The following is a 19,188-nucleotide window of genomic DNA, read 5'->3' as shown; positions in this document are numbered from 1 at the left end:
TAGTGCAAGCACCTTCAAAGAATCTGCTTACTTTCTGAAATTTTCTTAAGATTCAGTATTGTGAAAAAATGGATGATTGTGAAACAAAATCAAAATGCCGTGACCCAGATTCGAACCGGGGTTGCTGCGGCCACAATGCAGAGTACTAACCACTATACGATCAGGGCAATTTAAGCGAGCCAGGTAGGAGTCGAACCTACAATCTTCTGATTCGTAGTCAGACGCATAATCCATTGCGCCACTGGCCCACGTGTTTTGTAGTAATTGAAGTGTCTTTCCTGTTTTTGAGCCTTTTTTCAGAGTTTTATGGTTATTGAAGTATATACAGAATCACATTTTGGAAATTGACTGTAGACTATCTGCAGGGATTGCTTCCCAAAAACGTTTTAGGTAAAATAATCCTTGTGACTGCTAAAAGATCATTAAAAAATTTGATGAACTTACTCAGACAGAACCCAAACATTCTTCTTTCCTGAATTCCAGAATTTATGTCAAATTCCCAGTCCTTTAGTACAATAATTCACAATTAAATTATTCAAAGCATGTTAAGATAGCTTTATAATAAGCATTAAACACAAATAGTGCAAGCACCTTCAAAGAATCTGCTTACTTTCTGAAATTTTCTTAAGATTCAGTATTGTGAAAAAATGGATGATTGTGAAACAAAATCAAAATGCTGTGACCCGTTTTCGAAATGGGATTGCTGCAGCCACAACGCAGAGTACTAACTACTATACAATCACGGCAATTTAAGCGAGCCAGGTAGGAGTCGAACCTACAATCTTCTGATCTATAGTCAGACGTGTTATCTATTGCCCACTGTCCCAGGTGTCTTGTAGCAATTGAAGAGTCTTTCCTGTTTTTGAGCCTGTTTTAAAGTTTTATTGGTTTTGAAGTATATACTGAATCACATTTTGGAAATTGACTGTACACTATCTGCAGGGATTGTTTCCCAAAAATGTTTTAGGTACAATAATCCTTGTGACTGCTAAAAGATCTTTCAAAAATGTAATGAACTTACTCAGACAGAGCCCAAACATTCTTCTTTCCTGAATAATAGAATTTATGTAAAATTCCTAGTCCTTTAGTAAAATTATTCACAATTAAATTATTCAAAGCATGTTAAGATAGCTTTATAATAAGCATTAAACACAAATAGTGCAAGCACCTTCAAAGAATCTGCTTACTTTCTGAAATTTTCTTAAGATTCAGTATTGTGAAAAAATGGATGATTGAGAAACAAAATCAAAATGCCGTGACCCGGATTCAAACCGGGTTGCTGCGGCCACAACGCAGAGTACTAACCACTATATGATCACGGCAATTTAAGTGAGCCAGGTAGGAGTAGAACCTACAATCTACAGATCCATAGTCAGACACGTTATCCATTGCCCACTGTCCCGTGTGTCTTGTAGTAATTGAAGTGTCTTTCCTGTTTTTGAGCCTGTTTTCAGAATTTTATGGTTATTGAAGTATATACAGAATCACATTTTGGAAATTGACTGTACACTATCTGCAGGGATTGTTTCCCAAAAAAGTTTTAGGTAAAATAATCCTTGTGACTGCTAAAAGATCTTTAAAAAATGTGATGAACTTACTCTGACAGAGCCCAAACATTCTTCTTTTCTGAATTCTAGAATTTATGTCAAATTCCAAGTACTTTAGTACAATAATTCACAATTAAATTATTCAAAGCATGTTAAGATAGCTTTATAATAAGCATTAAACACAAATAGTGCAAGCACCTTCAAAGAATCTGCTTACTTTCTGAAATTTTCTTAAGATTCAGTATTGTGAAAAAATGGATGATTGAGAAACAAAATCAAAATGCCGTGACCTGGATTCGAACCGGGGTTGCAGAGGCCACAACGCAGAGTACTAACCACTATACGATCACGGCAATTTAAGCGAGCCAGGTAGGAGTCGAACCTACAATCTACAGATCCATAGTCAGACACGTGATCCATTGCCCACTGTCCCGGGTGTCTTGTAGTAATTGAAGTGTCTTTCCTGTTTTTATGCCTGTTTTCAGAATTTTATGGTTATTGAAGTATATACAGAATCACATTTTGGTAATTGACTGTACACTATCTGCAGGGATTGTTTCCCAAAAACGTTTTAGGTAAAATAATCCTTGTGACTGCTAAAAGATCTTTAAAAAATGTGATGAACTTACTCAGACAGAGCCCAAACATTCTTCTTTCCCGAATTCCAGAATTTATGTCAAATTCCCAGTCCTTTAGTACAATAATTCACAATTAATTTATTCAAAGCATGTTAAGATAGCTTTATAATAAGCATTAAACACAAATAGTGCAAGCACCTTCAAAGAATCTGCTTACTTTCTGAAATTTTCTTAAGATTCAGTATTGTGAAAAAATGGATGATTGTGAAACAAAATCAAAATGCTGTGACCCGTTTTCGAACCGGGGTTGCTGCGGCCACAACGCAGAGTACTAACCACTATACGATCACGTCAATTTAAGCGAGCCAGGTAGGAGACGAACCTACAAACTTCTGATCCGTAGTCAGACGCGTTATCCATTGCGCCACTGGCCCAGGTGCCCTGTTGTAATTGAAGTGTCTTTCCTGTTTTTGAGCCTTTTTTCAGAGTTTTATGGTTATTGAAGTATATACAGAATCACATTTTGGAAATTGACTGTACACTATCTCCAGGGATTGCTTCCCAAAAACGTTTTAGGTAAAATAATCCTTGTGACTGCTAAAAGATCTTTAAAAAATGTGATGAACTTACTCAGACAGAGCCCAAACATTCTTCTTTCCTGAATTCCAGAATTTATGTCAAATTCCCAGTCCTTTAGTACAATAATTCACAATTAAATTATTCAAAGCATGTTAAGATAGCTTTATAATAAGCATTAAACACAAATAGTGCAAGCACCTTCAAAGAATCTGCTTACTTTCTGAAATTTTCTTAAGATTCAGTATTGTGAAAAAATGGATGATTGTGAAACAAAATCAAAATGCTGTGACCCGTTTTCGAAATGGGGTTGCTGCAGCCACAATGCAGAATACTAACTACTATACAATCACGGCAATTTAAGCGAGCCAGGTAGGAGTCGAACCTACAATCTTCTGATCCGTAGTCAGACGCGTTATCCATTGCGCCACTGGCCCACGTGTTTTGTAGTAATTGAAGCGTCTTTCCTGTTTTTGAGCCTTTTTTCAGAGTTTTATGGTTATTGAAGTATATACAGAATCACATTTTGGAAATTGACTGTACACTATCTGCAGGGATTGTTTCCCAAAAACGTTTTAGGTAAAATAATCCTTGTGACTGCAAAAAGATCTTTAAAAAATGTGATGAACTTACTCAGACAGAGCCCAAACATTCTTCTTTCCTGAATTCCATAATTTATGTCAAATTCCCAGTCCTTTAGTACAATAATTCACAATTAAATTATTCAAAGCATGTTAAGATAGCTTTATAATAAGCATTAAACACAAATAGTGCAAGCACCTTCAAAGAATCTGCTTACTTTCTGAAATTTTCTTAAGATTCAGTATTGTGAAAAAATGGATGATTGAGAAACAAAATCAAAATGCTGTGACCCGGATTCGAACCGGGGTTGCTGCGGCCACAACGCAGAGTACTAACCACTATACGATCACGGCAATATAAGCGAGCCAGGTAGGAGTCGAACCTACAATCTTCTGATCCGTAGTCAGACGCGTTATCCATTGCGCCACTGGCCCACGTGTTTTGTAGTAATTGAAGTGTCTTTCCTGTTTTTGAGCCTATTTTCAGAGTTTTATGGTTATTGAAGTATATACAGAATCACATTTTGGAAATTGACTGTAGACTATCTGCAGGGATTGTTTCCCAAAAACGTTTTAGGTAAAATAATAATTGTGACTGCTAAAAGATATTTCAAAAATGTGATGAACTTACTCAGAAGGAAGCCCAAACATTCTTCTTTCCTGAATTCTAGAATTTATGTCAAATTCCCAGTACATTAGTACAATAATTCACAATTAAATTATTCAAAGCATGTTAAGATAGCTTTATAATAAGCATTAAACACAAATAGTGCAAGCACCTTCTAAGAATCTGCTTACTTTCTGAAATTTTCTTAAGATTCAGTATTGTGAAAAAATGGATGATTGTGAAACAAAATCAAAATGCTGTGAACCGTTTTCGAAATGGGGTTGCTGCAGCCACAACGCAGAGTACTAACTACTATACAATCACGGCAATTTAAGCGAGCCAGGTAGGAGTCGAACCTACAATCTACTGATCCATAGTCAGATGCGTTATCCATTGCGCCACTGGCCCACGTGTTTTGTAGTAATTGAAGTGTCTTTCCTGTTTTTGAGCCTATTTTCAGAGTTTTATGGTTATTGAAGTATATACAGAATCACATTTTGGAAATTGACTGTAGACTATCTGCAGGGATTGTTTCCCAAAAACGTTTTAGGTAAAATAATAATTGTGACTGCTAAAAGATATTTCAAAAATGTGATGAACTTACTCAGAAGGAAGCCCAACCATTCTTCTTTCCTGAATTCTAGAATTTATGTCAAATTCCCAGTACTTTAGTACAATAATTCACAATTAAATTATTCAAAGCATGTTAAGATAGCTTTATAATAAGCAGTAAACACAAATAGTGCAAGCACCTTCAAAGAATCTGCTTACTTTCTGAAATTTTCTTAAGATTCAGTATTGTGAAAAAATGGATGATTGAGAAACAAAATCAAAATGCCGTGACCCGGATTCGAACCGGGGTTGCTGCGGCCACAACGCAGAGTACTAACCACTATACGATCACGGCAATTTAAGCGAGCCAGGTAGGAGTCGAACCTACAATCTACAGATCCATAGTCAGACACGTTATCCATTGCCCACTGTCCCGGGTGTCTTGTAGCAATTGAAGTGTCTTTCCTGTTTTTGAGCCTGTTTTCAGAATTTTATGGTTATTGAAGTATATACAGAATCACATTTTGGTAATTGACTGTACACTATCTGCAGGGATTGTTTCCCAAAAACGTTTTAGGTAAAATAATCATTGTTACTGCTAAAAGATCTTTAAAAAATGTGATGAACTTACTCAGACAGAGCCCAAACATTCTTCTTTCCTGAATTCCAGAATTTATGTCAAATTCCCAGTCCTTTAGTACAATAATTCACAATTAAATTATTCAAAGCATGTTAAGATAGCTTTATAATAAGCATTAAACACAAATAGTGCAAGCACCTTCAAAGAATCTGCTTACTTTCTGAAATTTTCTTAAGATTCAGTATTGTGAAAAAATGGATGATTGTGAAACAAAATCAAAATGCTGTGACCCGTTTTCGAAATGGGGTTGCTGCAGCCACAACGCAGAGTACTAACTACTATACAATCATGGCAATTTAAGCGAGCCAGGTAGGAGTCGAACCTACAATCTTCTGATCCGTAGTCAGACGCATTATCCATTGCGCCACTGGCCCACGTGTTTTGTAGTAATTGAAGTGTCTTTCCTGTTTTTGAGCCTTTTTTCAGAGTTTTATGGTTATTGAAGTATATACAGAATCACATTTTGGAAATTGACTGTACACTATCTGCAGGGAATGCTTCCCAAAAACGTTTTAGGTAAAATAATCCTTGTGACTGCTAAAAGATCATTAAAAAATGTGATGAACTTACTCAGACAGAGCCCAAACATTCTTCTTTCCTGAATTCCAGAATTTATGTCAAATTCCCAGTCCTTTAGTACAATAATTCACAATTAAATTATTCAAAGCATGTTAAGATAGCTTTATAATAAGCATTAAACACAAATAGTGCAAGCACCTTCAAAGAATCTGCTTACTTTCTGAAATTTTCTTAAGATTCAGTATTGTGAAAAAATGGATGATTGTGAAACAAAATCAAAATGATGTGACCCGTTTTCGAAATGGGATTGCTGCAGCCACAACGCAGAGTACTAACTACTATACAATCACGGCAATTTAAGCGAGCCAGGTAGGAGTCGAACCTACAATCTTATGATCTATAGTCAGACGCGTTATCCATTGCGCCACTGGCCCAGGTGCCCTGTTGTAATTGAAGTGTCTTTCCTGTTTTTGAGCCTTTTTTCAGAGTTTTATGGTTATTGAAGTATATACAGAATCACATTTTGGAAATTGACTGTACACTATCTGCAGGGATTGCTTCCCAAAAACGTTTTAGGTAAAATAATCCTTGTGACTGCTAAAAGATCTTTAAAAAATGTGATGAACTTACTCAGACAGAGCCCAAACATTCTTCTTTCCTGAATTCCAGAATTTATGTCAAATTCCCAGTCCTTTAGTACAATAATTCACAATTAAATTATTCAAAGCATGTTAAGATAGCTTTATAATAAGCATTAAACACAAATAGTGCAAGCACCTTCAAAGAATCTGCTTACTTTCTGAAATTTTCTTAAGATTCAGTATTGTGAAAAAATGGATGATTGTGAAACAAAATCAAAATGCTGTGACCCGTTTTCGAAATGGGGTTGCTGCAGCCACAATGCAGAGTACTAACTACTATACAATCACGGCAATTTAAGCGAGCCAGGTAGGAGTCGAACCTACAATCTTCTGATCCGTAGTCAGACGCGTTATCCATTGCGCCACTGGCCCACGTGTTTTGTAGTAATTGAAGAGTCTTTCCTGTTTTTGAGCCTGTTTTAAAGTTTTATTGGTTTTGAAGTATATACAGAATCACATTTTGGAAATTGACTGTACACTATCTGCAGGGATTGTTTCCCAAAAACGTTTTAGGTACAATAATCCTTGTGACTGCTAAAAGATCTTTCAAAAATGTAATGAACTTACTCAGACAGAGCCCAAACATTCTTCTTTCCTTAGTTCCAGACTTTATGTCAAATTCCCAGTCCTTTAGTACAATAATTCACAATTAATTTATTCAAAGCATGTTAAGATAGCTTTATAATAATCATTAAACACAAATAGTGCAAGCACCTTCAAAGAATCTGCTTATTTTCTGAAATTTTCTCAAGATTCAGTATTGTGAAAAAATGGATGATTGAGAAACAAAATCAAAATGCTGTGACTCGAATTCGAACCGGGGTTGATGCGGCCACAACGCAGAGTACTAAACTCTATGCGATCATGACAATTTAAGTGAGCTAGGTAGGAGTCGAACCTACAATCTTCTGATCTATAGTCAGACGCGTTATCCATTGCCCATTGTCCCAGGTGTCTTGCAGCAATTGAAGAGTCTTTCCTGTTTTTGAGCCTGTTTTAAAGTTTTATGGTTATTGAAGTATATACAGAATCACATTTTGGAAATTGACTGTACACTATCTGCAGGGATTGTTTCCCAAAAATGTTTTAGGTACAATAATCCTTGTGACTGCTAAAAGATCTTTAAAAAATGTAATGAACTTACTCAGACAGAGCCCAAATATTCTTCTTTCCTGAAATGTAGAATTTATGTCAAATTCCTAGTCCTTTAGTAAAATAATTCATAATTAAATTATTCAAAGCATGTTAAGATAGCTTTATAATAAGCATTAAACACAAATAGTGCAAGCACCTTCAAAGAATGTGCTTACTTTCTGAAATTTTCTTAAGATTCAGTATTGTGAAAAAATGGATGATTGAGAAACAAAATCAAAATGCCGTGACCCGGATTCGAACCAGGGTTGCTGCGGCCACAACGCAGAGTACTAACCTCTATACGATCATGACAATTTAAGTGAGCTAGGTAGGAGTCGAACCTACAATCTTCTGATCTATAGTCAGACGCGTTATCCATTGCCCACTGTCCCAGGTGTCTTGTAGCAATTGAAGAGTCTTTCCTGTTTTTGAGCCTGTTTTAAAGTTTTATGGTTATTGAAGTATATACAGAATCACATTTTGGAAATTGACTGTACACTATCTGCAGGGATTGTTTCCTAAAAATGTTTTAGGTACAATAATCCTTGTGACTGCTGAAAGATCTTTCAAAAATGTAATGAACTTACTCAGACAGAGCCCAAACATTCTTCTTTCCTGAATAATAGAATTTATGTCAAATTCCTAGTCCTTTAGTAAAATTATTCACAATTAAATTATTCAAAGCATGTTAAGATAGCTTTATAATAAGCATTAAACACAAATAGTGCAAGCACCTTCAAAGAATCTGCTTACTTTCTGAAATTTTCTTAAGATTCAGTATTGTGAAAAAATGGATGATTGAGAAACAAAATCAAAATGCCGTGACCTGGATTCGAACCGGGGTTGCTTCGGCCACAACGCAGAGTACTAACCACTATAGGATCACGGCAATTTAAGTGAGCCAGGTAGGAATAAAACCTACAATCTACAGATCCATAGTCAGACACGTTATCCATTGCCCACTGTCCCGTGTGTCTTGTAGTAATTGAAGTGTCTTTCCTGTTTTTGAGCCTGTTTTCAGAATTTTAGGGTTATTGAAGTATATACAGAATCACATTTTGGAAATTGACTGTACACTATCTGCAGGGATTGTTTCCTAAAAATGTTTTAGGTACAATAATCCTTGTGACTGCTGAAAGATCTTTCAAAAATGTAATGAACTTACTCAGACAGAGCCCAAACATTCTTCTTTCCTGAATAATAGAATTTATGTCAAATTCCTAGTCCTTTAGTAAAATAATTCACAATTAAATTATTCAAAGCATGTTAAGATAGCTTTATAATAAGCATTAAACACAAATAGTGCAAGCACCTTCAAAGAATCTGCTTACTTTCTGAAATTTTCATAAGATTCAGTATTGTGAAAAAATGGATGATTGAGAAACAAAATCAAAATGCCGTGACCTGGATTCGAACCGGGGTTGCAGCGGCCACAACGCAGAGCACTAACCACTATACGATCACGGCAATTTAAGCGAGCCAGGTAGGAGTCGAACCTACAATCTACAGATCCATAGTCAGACACGTTATCCATTGCCCACTGTCTCGGGTGTCTTGTAGTCATTGAAGTGTCTTTCCTGTTTTTGAGCCTGTTTTCAGAATTTTATGGTTATTGAACTATATACAGAATCACATTTTGGTAATTGACTGTACACTATCTGCAGGGATTGTTTCCCAAAAACGTTTTAGGTAAAATAATCCTTGTGACTGCTAAAAGATCTTTAAAAAATGTGATGAACTTACTCAGACAGAGCCCAAACATTCTTCTTTCCTGAATTCCAGAATTTATGTCAAATTCCCAGTCCTTTAGTACAATAATTCACAATTAAATTATTCAAAGCATGTTAAGATAGCTTTATAATAAGCATTAAACACAAATAGTGCAAGCACCTTCAAAGAATCTGCTTACTTTCTGAAATTTTCTTAAGATTCAGTATTGTGAAAAAATGGATGATTGAGAAACAAAATCAAAATGCCGTGACCCGGATTCAAACCGGGGTTGCTGCGGCCACAACGCAGAGTACTAACCACTATACAATGACGGCAATTTTAGTGAGCCAGGTATGAGTAGAACCTACAATCTACAGATCCATAGTCAGACACGTTATCCATTGCCCACTGTCCCGGGTGTCTTGTAGTAATTGAAGTGTCTTTCCTGTTTTTGAGCCTGTTTTCAGAATTTTATGGTTATTGAAGTATATACAGAATCACATTTTGGAAATTGACTGTACACTATCTGCAGGGATTGTTTCCCAAAAACGTTTTAGGTAAAATAATCCTTGTGACTGCTAAAAGATCTTTAAAAAATGTGATGAACTTACTCTGACAGAGCCCAAACATTCTTCTTTCCTGAATTCTAGAATTTATGTCAAATTCCCAGTCCTTTAGTACAATAATTCACAATTAAATTATTCAAAGCATGTTAAGATAGCTTTATAATAAGCATTAAACACAAATAGTGCAAGCACCTTCAAAGAATCTGCTTACTTTCTGAAATTTTCTTAAGATTCAGTATTGTGAAAAAATGGATGATTGTGAAACAAAATCAAAATGCTGTGACCCGTTTTCGAAATGGGGTTGCTGCAGCCACAATGCAGAGTACTAACTACTATACAATCACGGCAATTTAAGCGAGCCAGGTAGGAGTCGAACCTACAATCTTCTGATCCGTAGTCAGACGCGTTATCCATTGCGCCACTGGCCCACGTGTTTTGTAGTAATTGAAGAGTCTTTCCTGTTTTTGAGCCTGTTTTAAAGTTTTATTGGTTTTGAAGTATATACAGAATCACATTTTGGAAATTGACTGTACACTATCTGCAGGGATTGTTTCCCAAAAACGTTTTAGGTACAATAATCCTTGTGACTGCTAAAAGATCTTTCAAAAATGTAATGAACTTACTCAGACAGAGCCCAAATATTCTTCTTTCCTGAAATGTAGAATTTATGTCAAATTCCTAGTCCTTTAGTAAAATAATTCATAATTAAATTATTCAAAGCATGTTAAGATAGCTTTATAATAAGCATTAAACACAAATAGTGCAAGCACCTTCAAAGAATGTGCTTACTTTCTGAAATTTTCTTAAGATTCAGTATTGTGAAAAAATGGATGATTGAGAAACAAAATCAAAATGCCGTGACCCGGATTCGAACCAGGGTTGCTGCGGCCACAACGCAGAGTACTAACCTCTATACGATCATGACAATTTAAGTGAGCTAGGTAGGAGTCGAACCTACAATCTTCTGATCTATAGTCAGACGCGTTATCCATTGCCCACTGTCCCAGGTGTCTTGTAGCAATTGAAGAGTCTTTCCTGTTTTTGAGCCTGTTTTAAAGTTTTATGGTTATTGAAGTATATACAGAATCACATTTTGGAAATTGACTGTACACTATCTGCAGGGATTGTTTCCTAAAAATGTTTTAGGTACAATAATCCTTGTGACTGCTGAAAGATCTTTCAAAAATGTAATGAACTTACTCAGACAGAGCCCAAACATTCTTCTTTCCTGAATAATAGAATTTATGTCAAATTCCTAGTCCTTTAGTAAAATTATTCACAATTAAATTATTCAAAGCATGTTAAGATAGCTTTATAATAAGCATTAAACACAAATAGTGCAAGCACCTTCAAAGAATCTGCTTACTTTCTGAAATTTTCTTAAGATTCAGTATTGTGAAAAAATGGATGATTGAGAAACAAAATCAAAATGCCGTGACCTGGATTCGAACCGGGGTTGCTTCGGCCACAACGCAGAGTACTAACCACTATAGGATCACGGCAATTTAAGTGAGCCAGGTAGGAATAAAACCTACAATCTACAGATCCATAGTCAGACACGTTATCCATTGCCCACTGTCCCGTGTGTCTTGTAGTAATTGAAGTGTCTTTCCTGTTTTTGAGCCTGTTTTCAGAATTTTAGGGTTATTGAAGTATATACAGAATCACATTTTGGAAATTGACTGTACACTATCTGCAGGGATTGTTTCCTAAAAATGTTTTAGGTACAATAATCCTTGTGACTGCTGAAAGATCTTTCAAAAATGTAATGAACTTACTCAGACAGAGCCCAAACATTCTTCTTTCCTGAATAATAGAATTTATGTCAAATTCCTAGTCCTTTAGTAAAATAATTCACAATTAAATTATTCAAAGCATGTTAAGATAGCTTTATAATAAGCATTAAACACAAATAGTGCAAGCACCTTCAAAGAATCTGCTTACTTTCTGAAATTTTCATAAGATTCAGTATTGTGAAAAAATGGATGATTGAGAAACAAAATCAAAATGCCGTGACCTGGATTCGAACCGGGGTTGCAGCGGCCACAACGCAGAGCACTAACCACTATACGATCACGGCAATTTAAGCGAGCCAGGTAGGAGTCGAACCTACAATCTACAGATCCATAGTCAGACACGTTATCCATTGCCCACTGTCTCGGGTGTCTTGTAGTCATTGAAGTGTCTTTCCTGTTTTTGAGCCTGTTTTCAGAATTTTATGGTTATTGAACTATATACAGAATCACATTTTGGTAATTGACTGTACACTATCTGCAGGGATTGTTTCCCAAAAACGTTTTAGGTAAAATAATCCTTGTGACTGCTAAAAGATCTTTAAAAAATGTGATGAACTTACTCAGACAGAGCCCAAACATTCTTCTTTCCTGAATTCCAGAATTTATGTCAAATTCCCAGTCCTTTAGTACAATAATTCACAATTAAATTATTCAAAGCATGTTAAGATAGCTTTATAATAAGCATTAAACACAAATAGTGCAAGCACCTTCAAAGAATCTGCTTACTTTCTGAAATTTTCTTAAGATTCAGTATTGTGAAAAAATGGATGATTGAGAAACAAAATCAAAATGCCGTGACCCGGATTCAAACCGGGGTTGCTGCGGCCACAACGCAGAGTACTAACCACTATACAATGACGGCAATTTTAGTGAGCCAGGTATGAGTAGAACCTACAATCTACAGATCCATAGTCAGACACGTTATCCATTGCCCACTGTCCCGGGTGTCTTGTAGTAATTGAAGTGTCTTTCCTGTTTTTGAGCCTGTTTTCAGAATTTTATGGTTATTGAAGTATATACAGAATCACATTTTGGAAATTGACTGTACACTATCTGCAGGGATTGTTTCCCAAAAACGTTTTAGGTAAAATAATCCTTGTGACTGCTAAAAGATCTTTAAAAAATGTGATGAACTTACTCTGACAGAGCCCAAACATTCTTCTTTCCTGAATTCTAGAATTTATGTCAAATTCCCAGTCCTTTAGTACAATAATTCACAATTAAATTATTCAAAGCATGTTAAGATAGCTTTATAATAAGCATTAAACACAAATAGTGCAAGCACCTTCAAAGAATCTGCTTACTTTCTGAAATTTTCTTAAGATTCAGTATTGTGAAAAAATGGATGATTGTGAAACAAAATCAAAATGCCGTGACCCAGATTCGAACCGGGGTTGCTGCGGCCACAATGCAGAGTACTAACCACTATACGATCAGGGCAATTTAAGCGAGCCAGGTAGGAGTCGAACCTACAATCTTCTGATTCGTAGTCAGACGCATAATCCATTGCGCCACTGGCCCACGTGTTTTGTAGTAATTGAAGTGTCTTTCCTGTTTTTGAGCCTTTTTTCAGAGTTTTATGGTTATTGAAGTATATACAGAATCACATTTTGGAAATTGACTGTAGACTATCTGCAGGGATTGCTTCCCAAAAACGTTTTAGGTAAAATAATCCTTGTGACTGCTAAAAGATCATTAAAAAATTTGATGAACTTACTCAGACAGAACCCAAACATTCTTCTTTCCTGAATTCCAGAATTTATGTCAAATTCCCAGTCCTTTAGTACAATAATTCACAATTAAATTATTCAAAGCATGTTAAGATAGCTTTATAATAAGCATTAAACACAAATAGTGCAAGCACCTTCAAAGAATCTGCTTACTTTCTGAAATTTTCTTAAGATTCAGTATTGTGAAAAAATGGATGATTGTGAAACAAAATCAAAATGCTGTGACCCGTTTTCGAAATGGGATTGCTGCAGCCACAACGCAGAGTACTAACTACTATACAATCACGGCAATTTAAGCGAGCCAGGTAGGAGTCGAACCTACAATCTTCTGATCTATAGTCAGACGTGTTATCTATTGCCCACTGTCCCAGGTGTCTTGTAGCAATTGAAGAGTCTTTCCTGTTTTTGAGCCTGTTTTAAAGTTTTATTGGTTTTGAAGTATATACTGAATCACATTTTGGAAATTGACTGTACACTATCTGCAGGGATTGTTTCCCAAAAATGTTTTAGGTACAATAATCCTTGTGACTGCTAAAAGATCTTTCAAAAATGTAATGAACTTACTCAGACAGAGCCCAAACATTCTTCTTTCCTGAATAATAGAATTTATGTAAAATTCCTAGTCCTTTAGTAAAATTATTCACAATTAAATTATTCAAAGCATGTTAAGATAGCTTTATAATAAGCATTAAACACAAATAGTGCAAGCACCTTCAAAGAATCTGCTTACTTTCTGAAATTTTCTTAAGATTCAGTATTGTGAAAAAATGGATGATTGAGAAACAAAATCAAAATGCCGTGACCCGGATTCAAACCGGGTTGCTGCGGCCACAACGCAGAGTACTAACCACTATATGATCACGGCAATTTAAGTGAGCCAGGTAGGAGTAGAACCTACAATCTACAGATCCATAGTCAGACACGTTATCCATTGCCCACTGTCCCGTGTGTCTTGTAGTAATTGAAGTGTCTTTCCTGTTTTTGAGCCTGTTTTCAGAATTTTATGGTTATTGAAGTATATACAGAATCACATTTTGGAAATTGACAGTACACTATCTGCAGGGATTGTTTCCCAAAAAAGTTTTAGGTAAAATAATCCTTGTGACTGCTAAAAGATCTTTAAAAAATGTGATGAACTTACTCTGACAGAGCCCAAACATTCTTCTTTTCTGAATTCTAGAATTTATGTCAAATTCCAAGTACTTTAGTACAATAATTCACAATTAAATTATTCAAAGCATGTTAAGATAGCTTTATAATAAGCATTAAACACAAATAGTGCAAGCACCTTCAAAGAATCTGCTTACTTTCTGAAATTTTCTTAAGATTCAGTATTGTGAAAAAATGGATGATTGAGAAACAAAATCAAAATGCCGTGACCTGGATTCGAACCGGGGTTGCAGAGGCCACAACGCAGAGTACTAACCACTATACGATCACGGCAATTTAAGCGAGCCAGGTAGGAGTCGAACCTACAATCTACAGATCCATAGTCAGACACGTGATCCATTGCCCACTGTCCCGGGTGTCTTGTAGTAATTGAAGTGTCTTTCCTGTTTTTATGCCTGTTTTCAGAATTTTATGGTTATTGAAGTATATACAGAATCACATTTTGGTAATTGACTGTACACTATCTGCAGGGATTGTTTCCCAAAAACGTTTTAGGTAAAATAATCCTTGTGACTGCTAAAAGATCTTTAAAAAATGTGATGAACTTACTCAGACAGAGCCCACACATTCTTCTTTCCCGAATTCCAGAATTTATGTCAAATTCCCAGTCCTTTAGTACAATAATTCACAATTAATTTATTCAAAGCATGTTAAGATAGCTTTATAATAAGCATTAAACACAAATAGTGCAAGCACCTTCAAAGAATCTGCTTACTTTCTGAAATTTTCTTAAGATTCAGTATTGTGAAAAAATGGATGATTGTGAAACAAAATCAAAATGCTGTGACCCGTTTTCGAAATGGGGTTGCTGCAGCCACAACGCAGAGTACTAACTACTATACAATCATGGCAATTTAAGCGAGCCAGGTAGGAGTCGAACCTAAAATCTTCTGATCTATAGTCAGACGCATTATCCATTGACCACTGTCCCAGGTGTCTAGTCGCAATTGAAGAGTCTTTCCTGTTTTTGAGCCTGTTTTAAAGTTTTATGGTTATTGAAGTATATACAGAATCACATTTTGGAAATTGACTGTACACTATCTGCAGGGATTGTTTCCCAAAAATGTTTTAGGTACAATAATCCTTGTGACTGCTAAAAGATCTTTAAAAAATGTAATGAACTTACTCAGACAGAGCCCAAACATTCTTCTTTCCTGAATTCTAGAATTTATGTCAAATTCCCAGTCCTTTAGTAAAATAATTCACAATGAATTTATTCAAAGCATGTTAACATAGCTTTATAATAAGCATTAAACACAAATAGTGCAAGCACCTTCAAAGAATCTGCTTACTTTCTGAAATTTTCTTAAGATTCAGTATTGTGAAAAAATGGATGATTGAGAAACAAAATCAAAATGCCGTGATCCGGATTCGAACCGGGGTTGTTGCGGCCACAACGCAGAGTACTAACCACTATACGATCACGGCAATTTTAGTGAGCCAGGTAGGAGTAGAACCTACAATCTACAGATCCATAGTCATACACGTTATCCATTGCCCACTGTCCCGGGTGTCTTGTAGTAATTGAAGTGTCTTTCTTGTTTTTGAGCCTGTTTTCAGAATTTTATGGTTATTGAAGTATATACAGAATCACATTTTGGAAATTGACTGTACACTATCTGCAGGGATTGTTTCCCAAAAACGTTTTAGGTAAAATAATCCTTGTGACTGCTAAAAGATCTTTAAAAAATGTGATGAACTTACTCTGACAGAGCCCAAACATTCTTCTTTCCTGAATTCTAGAATTTATGTCAAATTCCCAGTCCTTTAGTACAATAATTCACAATTAAATTATTCAAAGCATGTTAAGATAGCTTTATAATAAGAATTAAACACAAATAGTGCAAGCACCTTCAAAGAATCTGCTTACTTTCTGAAATTTTCTTAAGATTCAGTATTGTGAAAAAATGGATGATTGAGAAACATAATAAAAATGCCGTGACCCGGATACGAAACGGGGTTGCTGCGGCCACAACGCAGAGTACTAACCACTATACGATCACGGCAATATAAGCGAGCCAGGTAGGAGTCGAACCTACAATCTTCTGATCCGTAGTCAGACGCGTTATCCATTGCGCCACTGGCCCACGTGTTTTGTAGCAATTGAAGTGTCTTTCCTATTTTTGAGCCTATTTTCAGAGTTTTATGGTTATTGAAGTATATACAGAATCACATTTTGGAAATTGACTGTAGACTATCTGCAGGGATTGTTTCCCAAAAACGTTTTAGGTAAAATAATAATTGTGACTGCTAAAAGATATTTCAAAAATGTGATGAACTTACTCAGAAGGAAGCCCAACCATTCTTCTTTCCTGAATTCTAGAATTTATGTCAAATTCCCAGTACTTTAGTACAATAATTCACAATTAAATTATTCAAAGCATGTTAAGATAGCTTTATAATAAGCATTAAACACAAATAGTGCAAGCACCTTCAAAGAATCTGCTTACTTTCTGAAATTTTCTTAAGATTCAGTATTGTGAAAAAATGGATGATTGAGAAACAAAATCAAAATGCCGAGACCCGGATTCGAACCGGGGTTGCTGCGGCCACAACGCAGAGTACTAATCACTATACGATCACGGCAATTTAAGCGAGCCAGGTAGGAGTCGAACCTACAATCTACAGATCCATAGTCAGACACGTTATCCATTGCCCACTGTCCCAGGTGTCTTGTAGCAATTGAAGTGTCTTTCCTGTTTTTGAGCCTGTTTTCAGAATTTTATGGTTATTGAAGTATATACAGAATCACATTTTGGAAATTGACTGTACACTATCTGCAGGGATTGTTTCCCAAAAACGTTTTAGGTAAAATAATCCTTGTGACTGCTAAAAGATCTTTAAAAAATGTGATGAACTTACTCAGACAGAGCCCAAACATTCTTCTTTCCTGAATTCCAGAATTTATGTCAAATTCCCAGTCCTTTAGTACAATAATTCACAATTAAATTATTCAAAGCATGTTAAGATAGCTTTATAATAAACATTAAACACAAATAGTGCAAGCACCTTCAAAGAATCTGCTTACTTTCTGAAATGTTCTTAAGATTCAGTATTGTGAAAAAATGGATGATTGTGAAACAAAATCAAAATGCTGTTAACCTTTTTCGAAATGGGGTTGCTGCAACCACAACGCAGAGTACTAACCACTATACAATCACGGCAATTTAAGCGAGCCAGGTAGGAGTCGAACCTACAATCTTCTGATCCGTAGTCAGACGCGTTATCCATTGCGCCACTGGCCCACGTGTTTTGCAGTAATTGAAGTGTCTTTCCTGTTTTTGAGCCTTTTTTCAGAGTTTTATGGTTATTGAAGTATATACAGAATCACATTTTGGAAATTGACTGTACACTATCTGCAGGGATTGCTTCCCAAAAACGTTTTACTTAAAATAATCCTTGTGACTGCTAAAACATCTTTAAAAAATGTGATGAACTTACTCAGACAGAGCCCAAACATTCTTCTTTCCTGAATTCCAGAATTTATGTCAAATTCCCAGTCCTTTAGTACAATAATTCACAATTAAATTATTCAAAGCATGTTAAGATAGCTTAATAATAAGCATTAAACACAAATAGTGCAAGCACCTTCAAAGAATCTGCTTACTTTCTGAAATTTTCTTAAGATTCAGTATTGTGAAAAAATGGATGATTGTGAAACAAAATCAAAATGCTGTGACCCGTTTTCAAAATGGGGTTGCTGCAGCCACAACGCAGAGTGCTAACTACTATACAATCACGGCAATTTAAGCGAGCCAGGTAGGAGTCGAACCTACAATCTTCTGATCTATAGTCAGACGCGTTATCCATTGCCCACTGTCCCTGGTGTCTTGTAACAATTGAAGAGTCTTTCCTGTTTTTGAGCCTGTTTTAAAGTTTTATGGTTATTGAAGTATATACAGAATCACATTTTGGAAATTGACTGTACACTATCTGCAGGGATTGTTTCCCAAAAATGTTTTAGGTACAATAATCCTTGTGACTGCTAAAAGATCTTTAAAAAATGTAATGAACTTACTCAGACAGAGCCCAAACATTCTTCTTTCCTGAATTCTAGAATTTATGTCAAATTCCCAGTCCTTTAGTAAAATAATTCACAATTAAATTTTTCAAAGCATGTTAAGATAGCTTTATAATAAGCATTAAACACAAATAGAGCAAGCACCTTCAAAGAATCTGCTTACTTTCTGAAATTTTCTTAAGATTCAGTATTGTGAAAAAATGGATGATTGAGAAACAAAATCAAAATGCCGTGACCCGGATTCGAATCGGGGTTGCTGTGGCCACAACGCAGAGTACTAACCACTATACGATCACGGCAATTTTGGTGAGCCAGGTAGGAGTAGAACCTACAATCTACAGATCCATAGTCTGACACGTTATCCATTGCCCACTGTCCCGGGTGTCTTGTAGTAATTGAAGTGTCTTTCCTGTTTTTGAGCCTGTTTTCAGAATTTTATGGTTATTGAAGTATATACAGAATCACATTTTGGAAATTGACTGTACACTATCTGCAGGGATTGTTTCCCAAAAACGTTTTAGGTAAAATAATCCTTGTGACTGCTAAAAGATCTTTAAAAAATGTGATGAACTTACTCTGACAGAGCCCAAACATTCTTCTTTCCTGAATTCTAGAATTTATGTCAAATTCCCAGTCCTTTAGTACAATAATTCACAATTAAATTATTCAAAGCATGTTAAGATAGCTTTATAATAAGCATTAAACACAAATAGTGCAAGCACCTTCAAAGAATCTGCTTACTTTCTGAAATTTTCTTAAGATTCAGTATTGTGAAAAAATGGATGATTGTGAAACAAAATCAAAATGCTGTGACCCGTTT

The 19,188-nt window shown here is 35.7% G+C and overlaps 10 non-coding genes across 10 annotated transcripts; all 10 read right to left on the bottom strand.

The window, feature by feature from the left end:
* Nucleotides 1-3,065: 3,065 nt before the first annotated feature.
* Nucleotides 3,066-3,138, bottom strand: TRNAR-ACG (transfer RNA arginine (anticodon ACG)). Its single transcript has one exon. It is a non-coding gene; the product is annotated as a tRNA-Arg (tRNA).
* A 506-nt stretch (nt 3,139-3,644) lies between these two features.
* Nucleotides 3,645-3,717, bottom strand: TRNAR-ACG (transfer RNA arginine (anticodon ACG)). The gene has a single exon. It is a non-coding gene; the product is annotated as a tRNA-Arg (tRNA).
* Nucleotides 3,718-4,224: 507 nt separating this feature from the next.
* On the bottom strand, nt 4,225-4,297 carry TRNAH-AUG (transfer RNA histidin (anticodon AUG)). Its single transcript has one exon. It is a non-coding gene; the product is annotated as a tRNA-His (tRNA).
* A 427-nt stretch (nt 4,298-4,724) lies between these two features.
* TRNAH-GUG (transfer RNA histidin (anticodon GUG)) lies at nt 4,725-4,796 on the bottom strand. The gene has a single exon. It is a non-coding gene; the product is annotated as a tRNA-His (tRNA).
* Nucleotides 4,797-5,382: 586 nt separating this feature from the next.
* On the bottom strand, nt 5,383-5,455 carry TRNAR-ACG (transfer RNA arginine (anticodon ACG)). The gene has a single exon. It is a non-coding gene; the product is annotated as a tRNA-Arg (tRNA).
* Nucleotides 5,456-5,961: 506 nt separating this feature from the next.
* TRNAY-AUA (transfer RNA tyrosine (anticodon AUA)) lies at nt 5,962-6,034 on the bottom strand. Its single transcript has one exon. It is a non-coding gene; the product is annotated as a tRNA-Tyr (tRNA).
* A 506-nt stretch (nt 6,035-6,540) lies between these two features.
* TRNAR-ACG (transfer RNA arginine (anticodon ACG)) lies at nt 6,541-6,613 on the bottom strand. Its single transcript has one exon. It is a non-coding gene; the product is annotated as a tRNA-Arg (tRNA).
* Nucleotides 6,614-10,006: 3,393 nt separating this feature from the next.
* Nucleotides 10,007-10,079, bottom strand: TRNAR-ACG (transfer RNA arginine (anticodon ACG)). The gene has a single exon. It is a non-coding gene; the product is annotated as a tRNA-Arg (tRNA).
* A 6,282-nt stretch (nt 10,080-16,361) lies between these two features.
* TRNAR-ACG (transfer RNA arginine (anticodon ACG)) lies at nt 16,362-16,434 on the bottom strand. Its single transcript has one exon. It is a non-coding gene; the product is annotated as a tRNA-Arg (tRNA).
* A 1,085-nt stretch (nt 16,435-17,519) lies between these two features.
* TRNAR-ACG (transfer RNA arginine (anticodon ACG)) lies at nt 17,520-17,592 on the bottom strand. Its single transcript has one exon. It is a non-coding gene; the product is annotated as a tRNA-Arg (tRNA).
* Nucleotides 17,593-19,188: the final 1,596 nt, after the last annotated feature.

This window comes from Taudactylus pleione, unplaced genomic scaffold (assembly GCF_031769625.1).
Source record: "Taudactylus pleione unplaced genomic scaffold, aTauple2 ptg000551l, whole genome shotgun sequence".
In the NCBI taxonomy this organism is placed as follows: domain Eukaryota; kingdom Metazoa; phylum Chordata; class Amphibia; order Anura; family Myobatrachidae; genus Taudactylus; species Taudactylus pleione.
Note: the sequence above shows the minus strand (reverse complement) of the source record. Positions and strands in the feature narration are given on the sequence as shown.